The sequence below is a fragment of the Idiotropiscis lumnitzeri genome, chromosome 1 (assembly GCF_059441095.1).
Source record: "Idiotropiscis lumnitzeri isolate Australia: NSW breed Sydney's pygmy pipehorse chromosome 1, RoL_Ilum_1.0, whole genome shotgun sequence".
In the NCBI taxonomy this organism is placed as follows: domain Eukaryota; kingdom Metazoa; phylum Chordata; class Actinopteri; order Syngnathiformes; family Syngnathidae; genus Idiotropiscis; species Idiotropiscis lumnitzeri.
In genome coordinates this window covers 7329028-7350611 of record NC_142391.1, presented here as the reverse complement: position 1 = coordinate 7350611, position 21584 = coordinate 7329028, and the positions used below count along the sequence as shown (strand labels likewise).

Below are 21584 nucleotides of genomic sequence, written 5' to 3'. Positions count from 1 at the left end.
AAGCTGGATATCAAGGATATTGAATAAATTAATGCTCAAACTGCTTACCATAAACTTGCCTGATGGTCGGCATTTCTTATCAGTTCTTCTCTTTATTTCATGTCAGAGGACGCGATAGCGATAGCATGCTCACAGTGCCGTCATTCAGAGCCAATTTCCTGCATGGCGGTCTTGGGACTCGCACTGCCAATTGATTTGGGCCTCGGCCTTTTGATCTCTCGCACAGTACTCGGAAGGCAGGGTTGGGTTTTCTAAAAAAGAACTTTAAAAAAAGACATAAAAAGACAAACAAAAGGGGTCTGTGTTCCATTCTGTTAGAATGTGCGACGATGGCCGTAAAACAGGAATGTGGCTTACTGGTACTATCAGTGCCCTGGCTGCTCAGTGTTTCATTGGTGAGCAATGGTTTATTTTTACAGGGGTTAACTTCTTTTTTTTTCACTGGGGATGACTGTTTAGAATACTTAAAGTAGTGGTAATGATGTCATTTATATTTTTTTCCAATTTTCAATTCAGTTCAATTTCAGGTCATCCTCTGCTGCACTTTCATGTCAGAACTTGTAAACTATTCACATAACACAACTGCAGAGTTGCTACTCACTATAGTATATAATAATAGTGTGTGCGTGCGTGTACGCGCGTGTGTTTGTGTGTTTGTGTGTTTGTGATGTAAGCACTTGTGATGTACTGCTTGTGCCTGTGGAGGATCTCGTGTAATCGTGAATGAACAAGCAAGGATGATGTTGCTTGGTGAAATTTGAATTTATTTGTCAAGTCGTTATTCTGGTCTGTACTGACACACTGTGGTTGAAGATTGAACTACAGTAAGAGTAAAACATCAGCACCATCTTGTGGCCACTACTGCATCTTATCACATATGAATGTATTAATAATAATAATAATAATAATGATAATCATAATAATAACGTTTAACCACCGTGAATTTCCTCTCACATGTTAGGTTTTCATAAAAAAATATAAATGGGCAATAATATAATATGGAGTATTAAAAAAATATCTATAAATTCAGGGTTAGGTTCAGCAACGGGTGGACTGTTTTTGTGAAACGTCATAGCTACAAACGAGGACGCATAGTAAAAGCCGTATGTTGCAAGCTTTCATAGGTTCAAATTTAAAACAAAAAAATGAATGTATTTCAAAAATCTTATGTGATAGGGGGAAACAATGTAATATATGTTATAAATCAGCGTCAAAAATACATTTGGAACGCATTAAGCCATTTCTGATTCGTATTTGCTGTTGACAAGTGTTATGTAACGACTATTATTACTATTGGATACAAATAAAACAATGGTTTCATTAAAAAAATGTGTCCATACTATAAAGTAAAACAATAAAATATCATGTCATGACGCATTTAATTATGAACTTAAATGTAATATAGTGTTTAATCCAGAGAATTGCGTATTTCTTTCTATTTATTGAATTTTTACAATTTTGTCACTCCTAGCTCTCCATAACGTTGCGACACCACCACCTGGCGGTGCCTGGTGGTAATACACATCGTGCCTTCAGCAGGTTGTGCGAGCCCAAACAAAATGCTCCAACTGACAAGTTTAGTTGAAAACTCGACTGAAAATAACAAATGGCATGATTTTAGTGTTATCTAGTGTTGCACATGTAAGGACAATGTTTTTGGGGATCTAATTTTCAGCCCATTTTACCCATTTTCAAGGAACTTTTAAGAAGAACGGGGCAGTGACTTCCTTCCATGACGATGTGAGTTCGAACACGTGTTTTTTTGTGTGATGTTTAATCTGTTGACCAAATTTAACTATTCTTGGAGGCCTATTGTAGTTAACACTATGATTATCTCTCCTTCCTAAATGCACTTCAAATAGTCAACAATGTGGTAAAATTATATCTTTTAATTGGGGCTTCTCATACTAGTATAACTAAAATAAATGACCAATCTTCACTTTTACGAGCCTTTCAACCGTTCAAACGGTCGAAGTTTGAATCACTTAACTAATTTTGATGCATGTCCACCAAGGCCGAGTTTTAGAACCACTGCCTTTGCTTAAAATGAGACTCTGGCATGGGCTGTTATTAACTCCAGTTTTTAAATAATCTTTTTTCTTTTATCTCTCGCCCAGAAGTATAATGGATCTGTTTCAGTATCAGACTCCTTCCAACATAAAACCTTGAATTAATGCAATCATGTTTTTGTTTGTTGCAATCACTGCTAGCTTTCTGTGGTGGCCTAACAGAAATGCCAAACAACAAGCAAAACACACTTGTGAAAATGTTTGTCATGTATGGAAAAATAGTAAACATGGACCTCACTTGGTAAAATCCGTATGTGCCACTCCAAAAATTAAAATTAAAAATAATTTTAAAAAATCTGTTAACTACCATAACATGTAACTGTCCCGCCCCCCCACAAACAAGCTAAATTTTTCTGACTTTGTCAACAAGTGATGCTTGATTCACAGCATCCGCTCAGTGATATGATTTTGTGGCGTATGACACAGAAGCTTAACTGACAGAATGGCCACAAATATGCAAATGAGATGAGTTTATCATGGATAAACAGATGCTTAACGATGTCGAACAAACTTTGCTTTACCCAGCCACCGCAACATGGCACACCGACTTGTCTCCTCCAGGCCAGACTAGTCACCTCGGCTTTGATCAGCGCTCATCCCGTCACCGCGGAGGGATCAGCGTCATTTGTCATTTAACACACTACGCTGAAAAAAAATAAACAACCGTCTCTCACGGATTTTTTTCCGTCTAAATGTAAGATGCGTGACTCCATCGTCTCCATCAGAAACACCGGAGTTTTGCAGCTTCTTCTTGGCCAAACATGGACTTCTGGCATCCTGATAATTCCAAACAATGTTCATTTTGTTTTCAAAAGTATCTTTTGTCAGATTGTTGGGTGAGTTACAGGATTGCGATACCACCGCAAAATATATTTAACTCTGGATCAGGAATGGGCAGCTTAAATGTTGGAGGGGGCCACAATTTTTCAACAGTGCTATTGGGGGGGGGCACAAAAGACCACACACTTTTGATCCAGGTGATATCAACTGCTAAATATGGACAGAATTCATGCAAAATTGTAAAATACTGTCGTTTTTTTTTTGCCCCCGGTGTGAAGGGTTTTCTCGCATAAAATGTGACATTCAAGGCTGGCACAAAACTGCTGAACAAGATGTCAACATTAATTAAAACTAATTTTGTACATTTGTACACAAAAAGCAACTTGCTCAATTTTCTTATATTATCGACGTACTGTTTGTCCTGTATATCATTCCAAATCAGCCCAAAATATTTTAGACCTACTCATGTTGGGCTATAGGGCAGTTTAAGACGCAGTGTAACTGCAACCATGACATGTCTGTCACCTAGTGGCGAGTGGTGTTATTACAACTTAAAACTACAGTCCCTGCATATCTTTCAATTTTTGAATATTATGGATTTTCCCCCCTTTTTTTCGGGGGATTTTTTTCCTCACGTTTTCATTGAAATAATATACGGAATATTTTTCATAATTTTGAATTATTTTTGGTTTGTTAAAAAAAAAAAAGAATAATTATAATCAAAAAAGAATTCTCCACTCTGCTACTTCTCAATATATTTTAATGTATTGAGATTTTTGTGTGATTTTTTTTTTTTGTAATTTTTTTTTTGGACACATTTGTCACATTTGTTTCTTTCTGCTGCTCCTCAATGATACCCTTCTACAGTCCCGTCACAAAAAAAGTCAAAGAAAAAGCACTTTACGACGCTGGTCAAATGCTCGCTGAGCTCATGTCGACATGTAATCCTGATATCTCACATGTCATGCAGTACTTTTGTGATTGTGAAGTTTTGTACAGTCTCAATAATTCAAGCCTCTCATTATTAATGTTAAATTCTATTTTTATACACCACTTGCCTTTTAGGGGCTTCTGCTGGATTTAGAATCAAGACAAAGCACCTCTTTAGAAAAACTGTTCTCCACTCTTTTAGCAATAGCTCACCTTAAAGTTGACGGGACCACAAATAGAAACGCTATTTGTAGTTTCCAGACTTGTAAAGTAAACATACTTTTCTGTCTCGCATAAACGTATCGTTTGCGCTCATCTGTCCCCTGTTGATTTATTTCTCGCGTTTAAGTGGAAAGAGGTCTCCGATGAGGCGGGGGCAGATCATTATTTACAGTGGCAACGGTGCTTTGTATATAGTGGAGCTGTTTATAATACATTTAAACTGTAACTGTAGACACATACAATATTTAACACAATGGCATTGTGGAATAAGTTAAGAATCTCGGTTTGCCCACTACGGCACATGCAAGTGTACACTTTTAATTTGACTTTTTATTCCAGCTATTTACATCTGTACTGTAATCAGTACTCAAAATATCACAGTGGTCCCCAAGCACCGGTCCGCGGACCGGTACCATGGGCCAGATGGGGAAAAAAAAACTTAAGGTACATAAAAATACACATTGGATTTGCATTTGTTCTTGTAGCATTTTATTAGTCTATTATCATGTATTATTATTATTATTATTATTATTATTATTATTATTATTATTAGTAGTAGTAGTAGTAGTTAGTGATGGGTAGATGAGGCATCCTGTATCGTTTCGAAACAGTGACACACTGTATTGACACTGTGTTGACACTGTGTTGCTGAATACTGACACCTGGTGGACTTGCAGGAAACATTTGACAGGGTCATCTGACACTGATCTGTCAAACTAATTTGATCCAATTCCATTGATTAGCGACGTGACGTGTTTTTATATATCCTATTTCGTATTACTTTCCATCGCACTAATTATTCTCTTATTTATATATTTAACTGAATTATTGTCGTATTGCACTGGAGAGGGGAGCTCTCTAATCTCGTTGCACACTTGAGTACGATGACAAAGGGATTTCTGATTCTGATTAGGCATTTGCTTTCACATTATTTTTACATACACGCAATTTCATTAAAAAAAAATCTTTGATATTCGAGACGCAGTTGATAAATTAAGAGAACATCTGTCTGAATGCCCAAGTAAAAGTGTTGTGAATGACAATGGACTCATTGTAATTAAAGATTTTTATTTAAAAAAATGAGTTTCTCCAGCGTTTTGTTATTCAGTCTATTTCTTTTTTTGAGGCAATTTCCCCCGCCTTTGAGAAGAGGCCGGTGTGCACAACGCCTGTGTGGCTAATATAAATCGGTGAGGGAACGTTGCCTCCATGGACTTCCAGTATAAGAGCGGGTCTTCCGTACGTGCAACATGTCCTGCTGACATATAGCGCTGCACCTCTGAGTGCGGATCTTTAACGCAAAGTAACGCGCCAATAACTCGATGCTTGTTTTGAGCGTCCATCCTGTTGACAGATGCGCTTCCTTATGAACACAGTTTGGCGCGCGACCGCTGTGTCGCCACGAATCTGGTAGTGGTCACGTGACTTTCTTAAAGCGGTACGCGCACCGACACGGGGTTTGCCCTGGAAGCTCGGCGCGCGCATCGACGCCTCGGCATCACTAGTAGTAGTAGTAAAGATTTATGCTCGCCTGCTCCATTGAACCAGTTTGTGAAAGTGATGCCAAGTGTCCACTAGAGGGCGACATTGATACCTATTTGTCGTCAATCGCGTTTGAGTACGTCAATGTTTGGATTGTAAAAGGGTTGTATCACTATACTGAGAGGGCTATTACTATATGAACTTTTTAGCAAATAATTCCATTAGAATAATCGACCGATTTCTTTCTATGCTTCCTTTTAAAGTGTCAATGGTCTTCCACCTCAAGCGGGACAGTTCTATGCGCGGCAAACTTGAGACAAATAGTGCCTCTGTTCTTTATAGCGAACTAGCGCACTCAATTTCCTACTGACTGTGGGTGTTTTGTGGATCCTTCAAAGGATCTTGTCATTTAAATTTTCCTCCAATAAGATTTTTGCAATCTTTGAAGATAAGACAGAATCAATGATTACTGACCAATGTTTCAATGTGTTTGAAAATCCACAGGCATTTAAAAACAAACAAACAAAAAAAAAAAACTCAAGGTATATTTGAAAACTTGCTGAATTTGTTAGTAATTTCAGCTGTGAAATTCATTGACATTCACAAAACAAATCTTGAATTTATTTTGTGTTTTCTTTGATTTGCTGAAATTAATTGTCATTAATTGTCTGCTTTAAAAAAAAATGGATAGGCACCAAATTCTGTGTCATTAGTTTTGTGGGAGGAAAGTTTGAGAAAATGTATGCAATTATAAAACCTGAGATGCCTTTTGAGCCAAACGTGAAATTTTGGGCCAGAAAAGAGTTGAATAGAATGCTGGAACACATGCTACTTCAACATATAAAAACACAGAGTGTTTTTTTTGTTTTTGTTTTATTTTTAATGAATGAATGAATGAATTAATTTTTGCATTCAACAAATCAACTATTCATTGTCCTGATTTGAAAGCTAATTGATAATAGGATGAACCAAAAATTTTCCTCAACTAAACCAAAAGATAATTGTTTTGGCAATAAAAAAAAAAAAAAGATGATCGCTATTAGTAAACACTTTGAGCCTCTTTAAAAACTGTAAAGACCAAGTCCGAAACCTTGGTGTACTGATTGATTCAGATCTGTCCCAAATCAATCCCAAAAACTGCCTTTTCGCAGCTGAAAAACAGTGTGAAGTTGATTATTGATTATTGATCGGAATTGTTGGCTTTAGAATAGATTTTAAAATTCTGATACTGTTGTTAAACTCACCGAATGGCTTAGGTCCTTAATACAGTAAAAGAAATGCTGATGGGGGTTCTGAGCTCAGAAAAATGTAGTCAATTAGTGGCGGCCAAAGTAAACATGGTGCATCAGCGTTTAGCTGTTATGCCGCATGCGCATGGAACAAACTGCCAACAAAACTGAAGTAACCCAAATGTAAATGCTTTTTTTTTGGGACAATCAGGGCAGTGTAGGTCATGATTAAAAAAAAAAAAAAAACTCTCAGTTTCATTTCTACTACTAAGCATGCCACATTGTAATGCATCGGGACAAAGAATCCCAAGTTCCCAAAAGAACGGCTGCGCGACATCTTCTCGCTTTGTGAACCTCCAACTACACAAGGGCAGGAAAAGGAGACGGGAGGGAGATCAGGGTGGGGAAAAACGTGCCACTTGAAACGAGGAAGATCATCCTGTGATAAACACATAGCTTACACATCCCACCGGACTCCGTCGCCTGCGCGCTAAATAGCGAGCGTGTCTGCGCCGCGCCACTACAAGGCGAGCAGCCGCGCCGAATCCGTGTTTTGTCCCTAGGTTGTTTCGTTTGAGAGCGTCACTTTGCATTCTCCAGACGCTCGCCGAGGTACTCCGCAGCGCCCCTCGCGCGAGACGTGCATAATCACAGCGAGCGTGGAGCGCGCCGGAACAAAGACAAGGGGATGTGGAAAGCAACGTATACATAGGGGCCCTTTATATCGTAACCCTTTCAGGTAGTCTTATGGGTGTTTTGGTTTTAGGTTTGATTTGACACACACAGACACACAAAGGAAAGCTTCGCAGCTCAGTACTTCAAAAAGGGCAACCCCCCCCCCCACGCCCCCCTCGACAGACCAGGTTTCAGTGGTGCATGCTTCGAGATAGACAAGAGCTGTTGTGGCTTCTCATTAAAAAAAAAAAAAAAAAAACGTCATTCTCCTACACGTGGCAGATAACCCAAAAAGATTTGCCGTTGAGTGATTGGATTGGAAAGTAGAATAGAAATGATTGATTGGTTGTTTATGGAGAATTCTCACCTAATTGATGATGGGAAAAAATATTTTCTTTTTGTTCAGGTTATCGTGACAAATACATGGTGAGGACGCCGCAGAAATATAACTGCCTTATACGCACTAGAGGCCCGGTGGCGATGACATAGCCATGGAGGCCTGACCGATTAATCGGACAATATTGCCACTTTTAAAATCAACACAATTCCTTTATTTATTTATTTATTTTTGCATTTTTTTTAATACAATCCCCCAAAAAATGACAAAGATAAGAGATTTTTTTCAGATTTTTCTTTGTAGACAAACACTGAAGGACAAAGTATTTAAAAAAAATAAATAAATATTCTGCCGAAAATTTATGTTTTTTATTTGACTTTATGCAGATCCGATCGGCTGGACCGTATCGGCCGATATATTTCATTTTATGCAAAAATTGGTGCTCGGTAGTAACGTCATTAACTCATTGACTGCCATTGATGGCTAAAGACGTCAAAGATCCTTTTTTTTTTTTTTTTAACTCGGCTGGTAGTGAACGAGTTAATGATGTCATTGGTCGGATCTGTGTAATAAGACATTTTCGCATTCAGTTGCATTAAAAAAAACATGAAACTCATTTGTAGACACATTTTTATTCTTTAGCTTTTGACTCAACATGAGACTGTCATTCTTTTGTTGTTCTTCTAGTGTCTATTATTTATGTGTTTTAATTTGTGTTTTAATTTCCCACTAGTTTGTATTTCACCATATGTAAAGCGCTTTTTTTTTTTTTTACAGCTCCAGCTGTTGTGAAATGCGCTTTATAAATAAAGTTGTGTTGTATTATATTGCTTGACAAATATCTGCTCCATTTCTAGACTGGATATGTTTATTAAATAGCTATAATTCAGTTTTGCCAAGTCTAAAAGAACATTTGAGATCATCCGTTACTTCTGGACATTCTTCCTATTCACAATTAGCATTTTAGCTATCTGCAGCAACATTTTGCAGCGTGTTCTCTAAAACTGACTAAGTGTGGTGCTCTGGTTGCTGCATTAAATGTTCAAACTGTCCAGAATGTTATCGTGGGTAAACTTATTTTTTTTTAATCCAGTACAATACATTGAAATACAATTCAGTTGTATTTAACTTTACGTTGTTCCAGTTAGCATTTGATTTTTTTCGGAGTGCTCACTTTCAAATATCCGGGTACAATTTTTATTTAACTGCACAATGCCATCTTTTAAGTACAGTTAGTAAAATCCTATATTTAACAATTTTGGGAATGCAACCTTGCCTAATTTTTGAAAAAAAAACAAAAAAAATAAACCTTTACCTCATTTTTGATGATCACTTAGTTCGGCCTACTACATTACTTTATTTTAATCTTTGACATGTCTTTTTTGGGGGTGGTACTAATAATACACATTTTGTTGCAACCCCCCTTCTACCTTTTTTTTATGCAGGGATGTCATATCTCGGTTTATTAATTACATCCGAACATTGAATTGTCTTTAAACTAAGGTAGGGTGGAGTAATTAATATTGACTCACTGGTCTTCATTTGTTCAACAGGTGTGCCCTTTAAAATGCTAAAATGTGATTTATTACAAATTATTTTTGCGTACCGCCCCCCCAAGTTTCAACTCTGGGACCAGGGACCCCAGTTTGAGAAACATTGTGGTTGATAAACACCCAAGTAGATGGGTTAACCATCATGCATTACCCAGTAGGGCCACTGGATGGCAGTATCAGGCTGTGTGAGCTCCTCCCAACCATGTTGTCCTTCTCCCATGAGTGAGGCCTAGTGGAGGCGCAGCTCCAACATGGCTCATAAACGTCAACACCAATACAAGCGAGGGACAGCGGGCCAACATTTAACAAACAAAGACATCGCGAAAGTCCACGCTGTCTGTCAAATCAATCAACTCGACCGGGCCGGGCCGCAAACTTGCGTGTTGACGCCTCGCTTAGGGAACTACCTGCGAGTTTTGTTTACTCGGGTTGAAAGACTGAGAGAATGAAATCCCAGTCTGAGTTCGTTAGGAATAGTCGTGATTGAACTCGAGGGGATACTCAATTCAGACTTTGATTTTTCTCCTGATTTTAAATGCTCATGCTTGTGTTGTATTTCGATAAAGGTTGTGCGCCGTCGCGGCTTTGTGGAACCCGTCCGTTTGACACGTAAGACCACCGAGTAAAAGCGTCGACGAACCGCCCACTGGCTTGCTGCCATACACTTGTCACTCGTGATCAAAAGGTGGTGTGTTATACGTGTGTGTGTTTATGTTTTGCATTTCAGTGAACCCTCGTTATTGGCGCGCAGATGTGTCCCGGACTCACCAAAATTAGCGATTAAAGAGACCCTATAAAAAAACTTTTTAAAAAAATGGTTTTGTTTAATTTACAATTTTTAAAATGTTTTTACTTTAAAAGGCGCTTAACAGTAAACATAATTATATTTCTGCTTTTACTTTGGATAGCATTTTTCTGACCTGTAAGGGACCAAACCATGAATGAGATCATAATCAGTTTGTGTTTTCTGCGCAGTGCAACTCAAATAAATTTGTGTTCAGGGATATAAATTAAAAATGCTTTTTCTTAATTGACAAAATAATCGACCGATTATTAAAACAATTATACATGACACACTTAATTTGCATATCCTCAATTCGTTTTCTGTACTTCTTGTCCTCATTTGGGTCACGGCTGACAATGTACACGATTGACTGGTTGTCAAGGTAAACAATCAGGGCCGTTGCTAGAATATTTTTATCGAAGTGGCCAAGATGACACAACGCCTCAGTGAGGGGGAGTAACCCAGAGAAGTCATTATTTATCATAGCAAAAATAGCAGAAAAGTCCCAAGTATCCACATTTTTTTCCCCGATAGGGGCGTGGCCTTGGCTGCCACGTAGCTCCGCCCCTCCAAACAACTATTCAACCTCACATTTTCACATGGTTTAATGTATGCTGTAACCCAAGTGTGGGCAAACTACGGCCCGGGGGCCACATGTGGCCCGTTAAACGTTTTAATCCGGCCCGCCGAACTTTAATTAATAAATGAAATGACTAAACCTCGTTAATGTTTTATTTTCCAAATACTGTGTTTTTTCAAAGACATATATATTGCTGTAATGCTTTTGTTCACTTTCATTTAAATTCAAATGTATTTTTTTTTACTCCGATGAGGCGAGGTTACCTAAACACTCCATCCATCTGCTCCCCTCTGTCAAATTTTAGAACTCATTGTGGCCCACCAATCAAAAAGTTTGCCCAAACCTGCTGTAACCACTTCGGCACCTTGCTGCCGCTTCTATGATTTTACTTAAAAAAAAAATTACCTTTGCAGTTAACGATATATTATTATTTTGACTAACTTCCTCTCGCCTCTCCAAAGTACTTTTACTTTTTCTCTCCCGTCACTAAATCTGCCTCCATCTCTGCCCCTCTCCACTTTCTCCATTCGCCCTCTCATTATCAAGACTACTCTTTCTCCCCCCCCCCCTCCCTCCTATTCCCTTCCAATCGGTCCACAGGAGCAGGTGGATAGGAGATAACTCGCCTTTGCGCTTTTGTTTTCTGCCCGACACCGTCATTAATCATCGGCCAAGGCTGCACTTGAACGTGTAATAATAAGGACTGGCTGCCCGTGCCTTTCATTGCCGCCATGCCAAATTGGAGGTGAGCGGTCAGAGGCAGACACTACTCCCCTGTCCCCAGACTGTCTCATCATTTAGGTATTTATCCATCTCGGGGCTTGTCTGCCGAGCGTCTCCCGAGAGGCCTGAGATTGTTAGGGGCGGGAGGATCAGATTTGTTGCTCCGTCTTTTTTTTTTTTTGCCTTTGATTCTGTGCCTATAAGTTAGGGATTAGAAGCAAATTTCCCACAGGGCAGCGGTGGATTTGCTGGTGTTTAAGTGTTTAACCTGACTTAGTCCTGCGAGGCAATAAGGGGCGTGGGCGGTGTCTGGGAGGGAAGAGGAAGTGGTCAGCGGGCCCTGAGAGACCCGGGTGGACTGACGTGAAGTCAGGCCTGCCCATGACGACAAAGGAAAGCTTATGATAGCGCCGCAGTGTTTATGATAGGTGGCTCAAACTATTGATTTGTCTCTCGATGCGTTGGATGTTGCAATCTGATGAAAACACCGCCTTATGATTTTTATCATCTGACTAAAATTTTCGTGCAAAATCAAGATCAAAAAGTCCATTTTTGTTGTGGCTTCATTCAGAATTGCTTATCAGCCTTGAACACGTTTGATAGGCATGACTCCGTTCTACGCTTAAACTTCACTGTGGAAAAGTTCAACGTCTGCTCAAAAATGTATACATTTAAAATGTCCTAAATTTGACAGACGCAAGCAGGCCGTTGCTTGTTTTAGGGTCATGTCTGCAGACGAGACACTTTTTTTGTTGGCTATACTCTGTCAAACCGGGCCTGGACCAGCAGGAGGATCCATGTCCTGTCAAACATAATCCAGATGGATTACGGTGATCTGAGGGCAACTTTAGGGCCTTGGGCGTGAAGGTGCGCGCTTAGGGGCTTCCTATCTTCTGCAAACAAGGACTAAATCCTGCGCTGTGCTTGTTGGCCGGCTTTCATTTCGGCTCTTCTCCATTGCTGCTCACCTACAGTACTTTGCTCAATGGGCAGGTGTCCTAAGTAGGCCAATGTCAACAAAGACTTAAGAAGACTGGCTGGAAATAGTTGATGCTTCCATTAGCTGTTCTTAACCCCTCAGGCTTCGTGTGTGTGCGCGTGTGTATGTATACATTTTTTGTATATATATATATATATATATATATATATATATATATATATATATATATATATATACACAAAAAAATATATATATATATATTAGAGCTGTCAAAAATATAGTGGTAACTCAGGAGATTAATTAAAAAAAACCTGTTAATTATTTTTCCTCTGTTAACTCAGTTTTATTAACATTTACTTCAAAACACCCGACTTAAGTTACCACTGCCTTGCGAACCAACACTGCTGGAGTGTTGGTGCTTGTGGGCTGAACTAAATGTACTGTGTACATTTTGAGGGAAAAAAAATGCAAAAAAAAAAGAATAACTAAAGATGACGTTTAGATCATATTCAAGGATTAAAAAAATTTATTAGAACAATATTTGAATTAAAATATATTTCATATTTGGTGATTTTTACATGAATTCCAAGATTTTCTTCAAGTAAATATCTGTTACAAGCTTCCCAAAAAATAGTTGTTGAAAAACAGATTTTTTTTCTTCGATTATTTAGTTAAAAAATCGCTTGACACCATCTCGTTTTGGGCAATAATATCGATTGCTCATTATGTGCTGTTTTTCGGGGTTGTTTACGCAAGACTATTTTGAACTTAAAGCATGTTTTTATTTCATTTTTTTTAATGACTCTAGATTGTTTCTGAACAGTATTAGTTGATGAAACCTTTCAAAGGTGCGCCGGATCAAAAAGTCATACTTGTTCTGGGATTTGACTTTGAACTAAAAATCAGATCTAAAACAACCTTTCCTGCGGTACTTTTAAATGACTCCTATCTTGATTTTGTGCTTTCATTTGGATTTTGGTATATATTTTTTGTTATCATTCCAATCCAACTGCCGCCAGTCACATAAGTAGAGGTACCAATGAAATGACAGTTGCCGCTTGTTTTAACTATTTGAGGAAGGCTTCAATTGAAAATGTACACTCTTCCCAGCAAATATAACCGTTCACTGGCTGCAAATAGTCTTCATTTTGCACTTTCCCTCCACGTCTCGATAACTTCTATATCACTGTGACACGTCGACAGTAAAGTGCCCCGTGCCTACTTCTGAGCCGTTGAAATATATGGCAAAACCGTATTGATCTTTAATTAAAGAAGCTCTTAACCTTGGCTCGGCGACGGGCCCTCAGGCCAGCGGGTTAATTAATGCACTAATAGTCATAATATTTGTGCTGTGCACGGGAGGTACATAAAAGATTATCTATTGTATGAGCAGTTTATCAGCCCAATGATGCCGGAGCCCCGTGCTGCGCGTATATCACTATTATGGGCCGAAAAATCCGCCATACGGTCAGAAGGGAAAGCAGGTGTAATACCTACCCCCTCGGTTCATGAGCAGTTTAGCCAAGCCTCCGCGTTTTACCTCCTGGGATCCCCCCCACCCCCTTGCGTCGTAACCGGGGCCCACATTGATGGGCCTTTTTAAAGGCACTAACGCTTTGCTACCTTGACAACGCGGCGCCCGCTGTAAGCCCTCGAAAAGATCCACTCCTTCTCCAGAGGAGTCGGAGTATGGAGGGGAGTCCCACTCGAGGGAGGGGGGGTCTTCTCATCCCTCGATCAAAACCCCCTACCGCTGACCTTTATGTTGCGGACCCCCTCTAACCAGGAAGGGGAGGGTGAGCGTGTGTGTGTGACAGGCCCGACACTCTGTGATATCACCCTTTATAGCTTTATTGATTTCCTCTCAGGATGCAACTATTAACATCGAGCCGCCTGCCCCCCCCGGTGTTCTCCACAGGTACGCGCACTGTCTCGCCCCCCCCCCCGCACCCCCCCTTGGGTCTTGTGGATTCTATATGAGGTGGGGGACAGGGGCGTGTGCACATGCTTTTATAATTAAGGTCAGCTGGGATGCATTACGGCATTTGGAGGTGTTAAAACAGGCCCTCCTCAGAGAATACGTTGGCATTGCCCGTGCTCGTAAATTAGCCACAGTCCCTGCTGATGTAAGAAACGGAAGATGCTGGAGGGAGGAGGGAAGGAGAAGTTGTGTTAGCCAGGATAGAAAGAATAGAACGAACATGCCTGCACAAATACGACTGAATGGAAGATGGAACCAGACACGATGGACAGGTGCAACCACCAAATAAAGTGGAGCACATTTCCTGCATTTGAGGGATTAGAAAAAGGAACGATTAATGAGCACTCGTCATTTTCGTGTTTTATTTTCGGGGTTAGATTTAAAAAAAAAAACAAAAAAAAACTGCGGAACATTTTTTGTTTTTGTTTATAAAGGCTAGTTGGGTGTTACAAAAGGGAAAAAATGCTCTATGTATTATTTTCAGGAAGATTAAAGAGATTGTTTTTTAAATTCTTTCTCCTATGACTCAAGTTTTTTTACTGCATTAAATTATTATTTTTGGGGGAAAAAAATCTAATCTTTCCTTATTTTTAATTTTTATTTTTTTTTACATTTTTTTTGTATTAACCAAAGGTTTATTTTCCAAAACCAAATTGGACCAATAGATAATTTGCTGTTCAATACGCAATCGTGTGAAACGAACTACAGTAATTGCGTATTTAACCAGCAGAGGCGCTGTCTCAACTAGCTTGTTGTCTTAATTGCAATGTGGTCAGCTATATAATCAAAATTTTGTAAAATACATTTTACTATGTTGCCATCTCCATAGTTCAACTAACTGCATAATCCCCTCAATGAATTCATGTCAAATATATCCAGTAAATAATTGTCATGATATTTGTTGTTGTTGCAAACTCATTACAGTGAGTGAGTCTCAAATAGCAAAATCCGTAATATTACACAAGATGGCACCAAAACAAAAAAGAAATAAATTGGGAGCGTAATTTGTTCTGAGGACAGAAACGGTGAAAAGGAGAGTTTCCAGCAAATAATGGAAGATTGGTTCCCTGCCAAAGCTGTAAATAGGCAAATTAGCTATTATCTGAGGGTCCATTGTACACAACCAAAAATACATTTAATATGGATGAATAAATAAGAATCTCGGCTGCAGTACCGCTAACAGTGGCCAGGGGGCGTTTATTGTGTGGAGGCATGTATTATGAGGGAGGCCTTTTTACCAATACATTTTTTAAATCACATTAAACAATCTTACAAGTTGGATTATCATGGAGAAATACAACAAAAACAGAAAGCAAACCACAAAACATGGACGCGCACAACACTGAGGAGCGACCACACTGGATTTCTAAAAATCGTTCTGACACTCATTCCACGCTGAGAGACTGTTTTTTTTTTTTTTTAATTAATTAATTAATTTATTTATTTATTTGTGGTTGGTTTGGTGCTGCTGTATTGGTTAGCAGCCAAGTTCAGATGGGGTCAGCAGTAGCTTTGGCATGAAAACCACATGAATGAAAAAACACAGTTCAGAACGTACCATGAAAAGCGTAACTTATGTGCACTAATATAAAAATGTAACAAAGTTTGATACAGCTGAAATATTTCCTTTTTCGGCAAGTGCGATATCAATAGCTTGACCAGTATTATGCGACGTAACCGTTAAACGGCATTTTTATTCTATTACCTCCATAGGAAAGGCTGTTTCAAAGCCGCTTGAGCTTTAGTAGTTACGCGTGTCCCTTGCCTATGTTCTCTGCGGCAAACCTAATCATTGCCCCATTAACTCATAAAAACTTGTGGAGAGCAATTTTATTGTATCTTTACAATGCGGTATGTTTCTCACACATGCGGTAAATAATAGTCAGGTAGGTCAACCACCAAGGTGTGTCCGGCTCCGGCAGGGCGGGCCAAACAAAAGCCGGGCCCTTCATGTGCACAATGGGGACACTGTGGAGTGAGGACAGGGAGCAAACACAACACAAGAGTGTCACAAACAACACAAAAGTCACAAGGCATTCAGTCGGACTGGTCGGACTGGGTCGCGTCGGGTTCAGACGGGGGTCATCGTGGTTTTATTCATGGCCAAACCATTGTTGTTAGTGTAATTAAGTATTTAGAGTACTTAAACTGAATACACACAAACCGATTTTTAACTTATTTTAGTAACCCGTACCGTAAATGGTGTTATGAATACAATTTTGACCTGGTATCCTTGTAATGATGCTAAATTCTGACACATATAATAATCACTTGGGGTAATCACTCCGAGACACCCGATAATCGGGCCTTTGTGGACTTTACTTGGAAGAGATTTAAAATGCTCTTTTTGCCTTGAATACTTTGTTATAAAGAAGTGAAAATATGCTGGTTTAATTCCTCGAAATACTTTTTCCATTTTTTTTTTAACATTATTTATTTTACATCAGCTTTTTTGGGTCATGTACAATAATCAATAGGTGAGAACTGATCGGTTGTCCGGGATGGATGAGTGAAGCAAAATGAAGCCACTCTCAACGGGTTTGCTGCATTCACTGCCATTGACGGATATAGACGCCAAAAAGTCCATTCATTCCACCTGGGCTGGCAATGAATGAGTTGAAGAAGAACACCATGACCTTTGGAAATAATATTCCCTTTATTAGTCCCACAATGGGGAAATTCGAGATTCGAACCCAGGCCTCCTGGGGAGACTGGGTCCTGAACGCGGCGCCTTAGACCACTCGGCCATCCTGGCAGTACCCACACCGAGAGCACAATTCCTCCAAAAAGCAATAATCTGACCAATGTATCAATTCCATTTCCCAATTAGACGAATAAAATACCCAAATTGAAAAATGTAAAAATACGCTTTTTGTCTGGAATGATCTGAGTCTGTTTAATGAGGAACCTCCTAGGAGCCTCTTGAGACACTCAGGCGGCATTCAGCATTTAAAAGCTCCACTTTTGTAAGACGGAGTGAGAGGTTCTCGTGACCCCAAAGAAAATAGCACAACCAAACTCAACTCAACTCACCGCCGACGATAGTAGTTTCTTTTTTTCTAACTCCGGTATTTATTTGACCATTATGTTCAATCGTTGCCATAAAAGACACACTTGGCAGCGGTGTCCTCTGAATGTCGGCGCGAGCCACTTAAGTGGACCACTGGGGGGATAGTGTGTTCCCGTCCAACTCAATAAATAAAGACCGTTTAGGAAGGATTTTGCAGCTTTTTTCAGAGGACAAAGAGCACGGGTCTCGGCTTTTTATTTATTTATTTATTTTTTGGGGTGGGGGGATACTTAAAGTTTCTAACTTTGATAATTAACTTAGATGATTTACTCTGTCTAGTCTACCATGAGGTTTCTAAGGGGAATTTAAGGATACTCAAAAATTCTTTCAATGTATTTTCCCAAAATGAAAGCTTTAATTATCCTTATAAATGACTCAAAGTGCTTAAATCTGCCGTTGAAAAGTCTTCAAAATGCAAACTCTTGAGAAATATTTTTAAAGAATTTGACAAATTTTACATCTTGGCATTATAATTTATTTATTTATTATTAAATATATATAAATATATATTAATATATATAAACATATATTATTTATTTATTTATTTCATTATAATGCCAAGACATTATAAAAGCCCACATAGGAAAGTAGTAATTGGTGTCAATTGATGTAATTGGGGTATTGAGAGGCTAAATTGGATTGAAGCAAACTTTAATTGGAAAGGTTTTTGGTGAGTTAACTCATGGTAGACCAAATTTCATGTTGCGGAGTGAAAGTGGCTGAATTTTTGAAAAGATTCCTGTGGAGTACGGTGGAAACAGTTTTTCGGAGGTTCACGGCTATGACTCCTTTGATCCATTTTCAGAAGTTTCAACATGTCTGCCGAATTTGGTGAGTTTTTGAATTTCGATATTTGTTTTAAGATTTTGGCAGAGTGAATGGCAAAAGTTCACTGTCATCAAGCCAAATTGATTCATTCAAAGTAGACACTCTCAAAAAGCTGTTTTAGAAATTCTACACTCTGAAAAAAATATTGAAAAATAGATTTAAAAAAAAAAAATTGATCAATGACTATTATATTGACTTTAGGAGAGCGTCCGGCTTCACAGAAAATTGAAGAGCAAAAAGTGGACCTTGTGGCTAATTAGTCCCCTCGGTTCAAACTAGAAATGGGCGGACACAAAGCGACACTCAGCCCCTTCTTTGTCCCCATCGGACATAGCCTCATGTTTTTCCTGCATTTCCTTCACACTGCGATTTAAATTTTTTTTTCCCTTAGCAATTTACACTTGGACTGCTCTAGTGTGACGTTGGCCCCTCCTCCTTGACCTTTGTCCTTTCGGAGAAAGTGCGTTTTCCCTGATTAGCGACCACCTCGACGTGTGCAACTCCAACTGCGGCACCTTGTCCCTCCCGCCCCGAGGTGACAATCTCCTGGGCTCTTTTTTGGAAATTAACGGCACAACACAGGCCAATTAGAGCCGCGTTAAGAAGAAAAGCACAACCCGGAAGAGACGCTGCAAGCAAATTAATGTGAAGTAGATGTGCATTGCCAATGCCTTCATGCTGTTAAATGGAAATGATTTTCCAAATGAGGAGAAGATGCAGAGACAACCTTGCAGTGGTAGCTCTAATTTGGTCAACTCGAAAAATAAAAAACCACTGCATTGTGATCATCTATATATCCTGTTTTTGGAATGAATTGTTCCAGAATTTTAAAATGTCGCCATCATAAAACACTTTAACAGTTAAAACAAAGTTAATATTGGAATTTAAGTTAAAAAAAACAAAAAAAACCTCACTTTTTTCTTTTTTGTAAGCCGAATTTTTGCATCCCTTGTACTCTAAAAAGACTATTTGGTCTCACTAAACAGAAACATTTCCGTGTCAAATATTCAGCATAAAATTCTCAGTAAATATTACGTTCAGTTTTACGCTAAATATTTCACTCTCAAATTTTACTCTGTTTATTGGAACCAAATATAATTTTTAGTCTACAATGTACTCAACAAAATTTGCTGTGTACCCGAGCATCAGAATCACAGTGTATTTATTTATTTATCTTTATACCACACGTTGTCTGTCATAATAAACATGTTTGCTGGATTCGAATCTGACACATACCGCTACCTGGTGACATTTTTTTTTTCGTTTGTTTTGCGTACGCCCCCCAAAAAAAACGTCTCCCTCAAACCAAATAGCAAATTAACAAAATTATTGCCATTTAAAAATAACCATTACTGAATTAATATTTGAATGCCTCACAAGCAGTTCTCGGAGATGACATGACACCTAATGAAATGTCATTATGTGTCAAACAAGAACACAACTACAGCAATAAATCAACACACAAAAATATACAATATAATTCATGTTGCATGTCCATTTAATTTCTATTCTCAATCAAGCGACCAATTTATATAATATACTGTAATGCTGCAAACTGTAAACGCTCACTAAAAAAAACAAAACATAAAATTGTGAATTTAGAAATCCAATTGATCAATTCTCTGCTTCATGATGTTATGATAATAATTTTTATTATTTATTAATTTTTAGCAAAAAAAACCAACATATTTTTCTTACTTTTTTCCCCCAAATAATTAAAAGAATTGTAACCATTTAACAAAATAAAATTGAGTAAATTCAAATTTTTTTCACTGCTGCACTGCTGAGTGGATATTTGAGTAAAATATATATTCCTGTCATGTGCTGGCAATATTTGTTGCTCTCTAAAAAAGTCATTTAACCGTACATAAATAATACCAAAAATAAAAATCCTGATCAATTAATTGATTCCAGTGAAGTCTCTCACCGCTGTCCTCCCTGAAGAAAAAGCCTACATTTTGAGTTTGACCTCAGATGCCGGCTGAAAAGAGGTCAAGTTAAATGCAATGATGACTTTTGTGCAAGAGTTATTCATCCTCAAGATAGCAAATATTATGAGATTTATGTTATACCCCTGTATAAATGCAGCCCACCAGTGAAAAGGATGAAAAATTTGGATTTGTTGCCTTTGTTTACAGTTTTGTTAGCGAGGACTACATTTTCCCACCTATTTTTTTTTCTGTAAGGAATGTGAAAATAGGGAATTAAGCATCTGCATAAGGCCTTTTCAGATCGGCCGCTTAGCCTGATACGCTGTCTTAATTTCCCCCTTTTCTCTGGCCACTGCAGCGAGTATTAAAAGCGGCGAGGGGAGGGTCCTAACTTCTCCGCGCCCGAATACATTGTGGAAGTTGCAAAAGGGCAGAGTCTCTAGGAAATCTACTCTTTCTTTTGGGGGGAAAAAATGTCACGGCAGAGATAGGAGATTGGCACCACAAAGAGCCCAAAATAGCACCGGCTGCTACGCGTTGTCACAGGAAATTTGGGCCGAGACATTGACTTTTGTTCTGCAAAGTACTGGCCTCTGAAAGGAAGACGGGAGGTGTAAAAATTGTGATTTCTCCTTTTCGCACCCCCCCCCTCAAGGTTGTAATGCAAAACACTAGCCTTGGGGTTTTCCCCAAACAAAAATGCAACATGTGGTTCCTCTTGGGGACCCAAAATACACCAACCTACCATAACATGCTGGCAACCTGCACCAGAAATGTTGCCCGCACAAGGACTATGATACTGGCTGGAAAAGAAGTATTGGAGTCACAAATTGACTGAATAATTTTGATTGTTTCTCTTGTAATATTCAGATGTCTTCAGATTTTTAATAGCTGTAAGCTAAAATTATTAAAGCATTTGAAAAATGAACTCATGAAATGTTCTACTTTGTGTATGAAGTCGATATCATGTCATTTTAAATTAATCTATGATATAGCTTTGTTTGTCTCATTTGCTGAAATTTAATATGTAACTATCTATACCAGCGGTGTCAAACTCAAATACACAGTGGGCTGAAAAGTAAAACTTGAACAAAGCCGCTGGTCAGCATTTAATTTTTTAAAAACAATATAAATGCTGATCTCTTTTTTTTTTTAATTGAAAATTTTTATTATAAGTGGTTTTATGAATGCAAAACAATGTTTAGTTTTTAAAATTACCATTATCATTTTGAATGTTACTATTGTCGTATAGAATGTGAAATGGTATCGTAGTCATTGGTATAGCCTCATGGGCCAAATATAATTACTCCGTGGGCCAAATTTGGCCCGCGGGCCAGAGTTAGACACCTATAATTTATACGCTCAGTCAGTCCATACGTGTGTGTGTGTGCGTGTGTGCATGTGCTTACACGTGTTATTTTTAAGTGATTACCCAAGCAGAATGCTTGAACAACCATGCTGTTTTTTTGG

At 38.6% G+C, this 21584-nt stretch overlaps 1 long non-coding RNA gene across 1 annotated transcript in view; it reads left to right on the top strand.

Annotated features, from left to right (window-relative positions):
• The first annotated feature begins 1531 nt into the window (after positions 1–1531).
• The window catches only part of LOC148343011 (uncharacterized), a 129563-nt gene continuing 109510 nt past the window's right edge, over positions 1532–21584 (top strand). The window contains exon 1 of the long non-coding RNA XR_015839554.1: positions 1532–1740. This is a non-coding gene — a long non-coding RNA (uncharacterized LOC148343011). The remainder of the gene's footprint in view (positions 1741–21584) is intronic.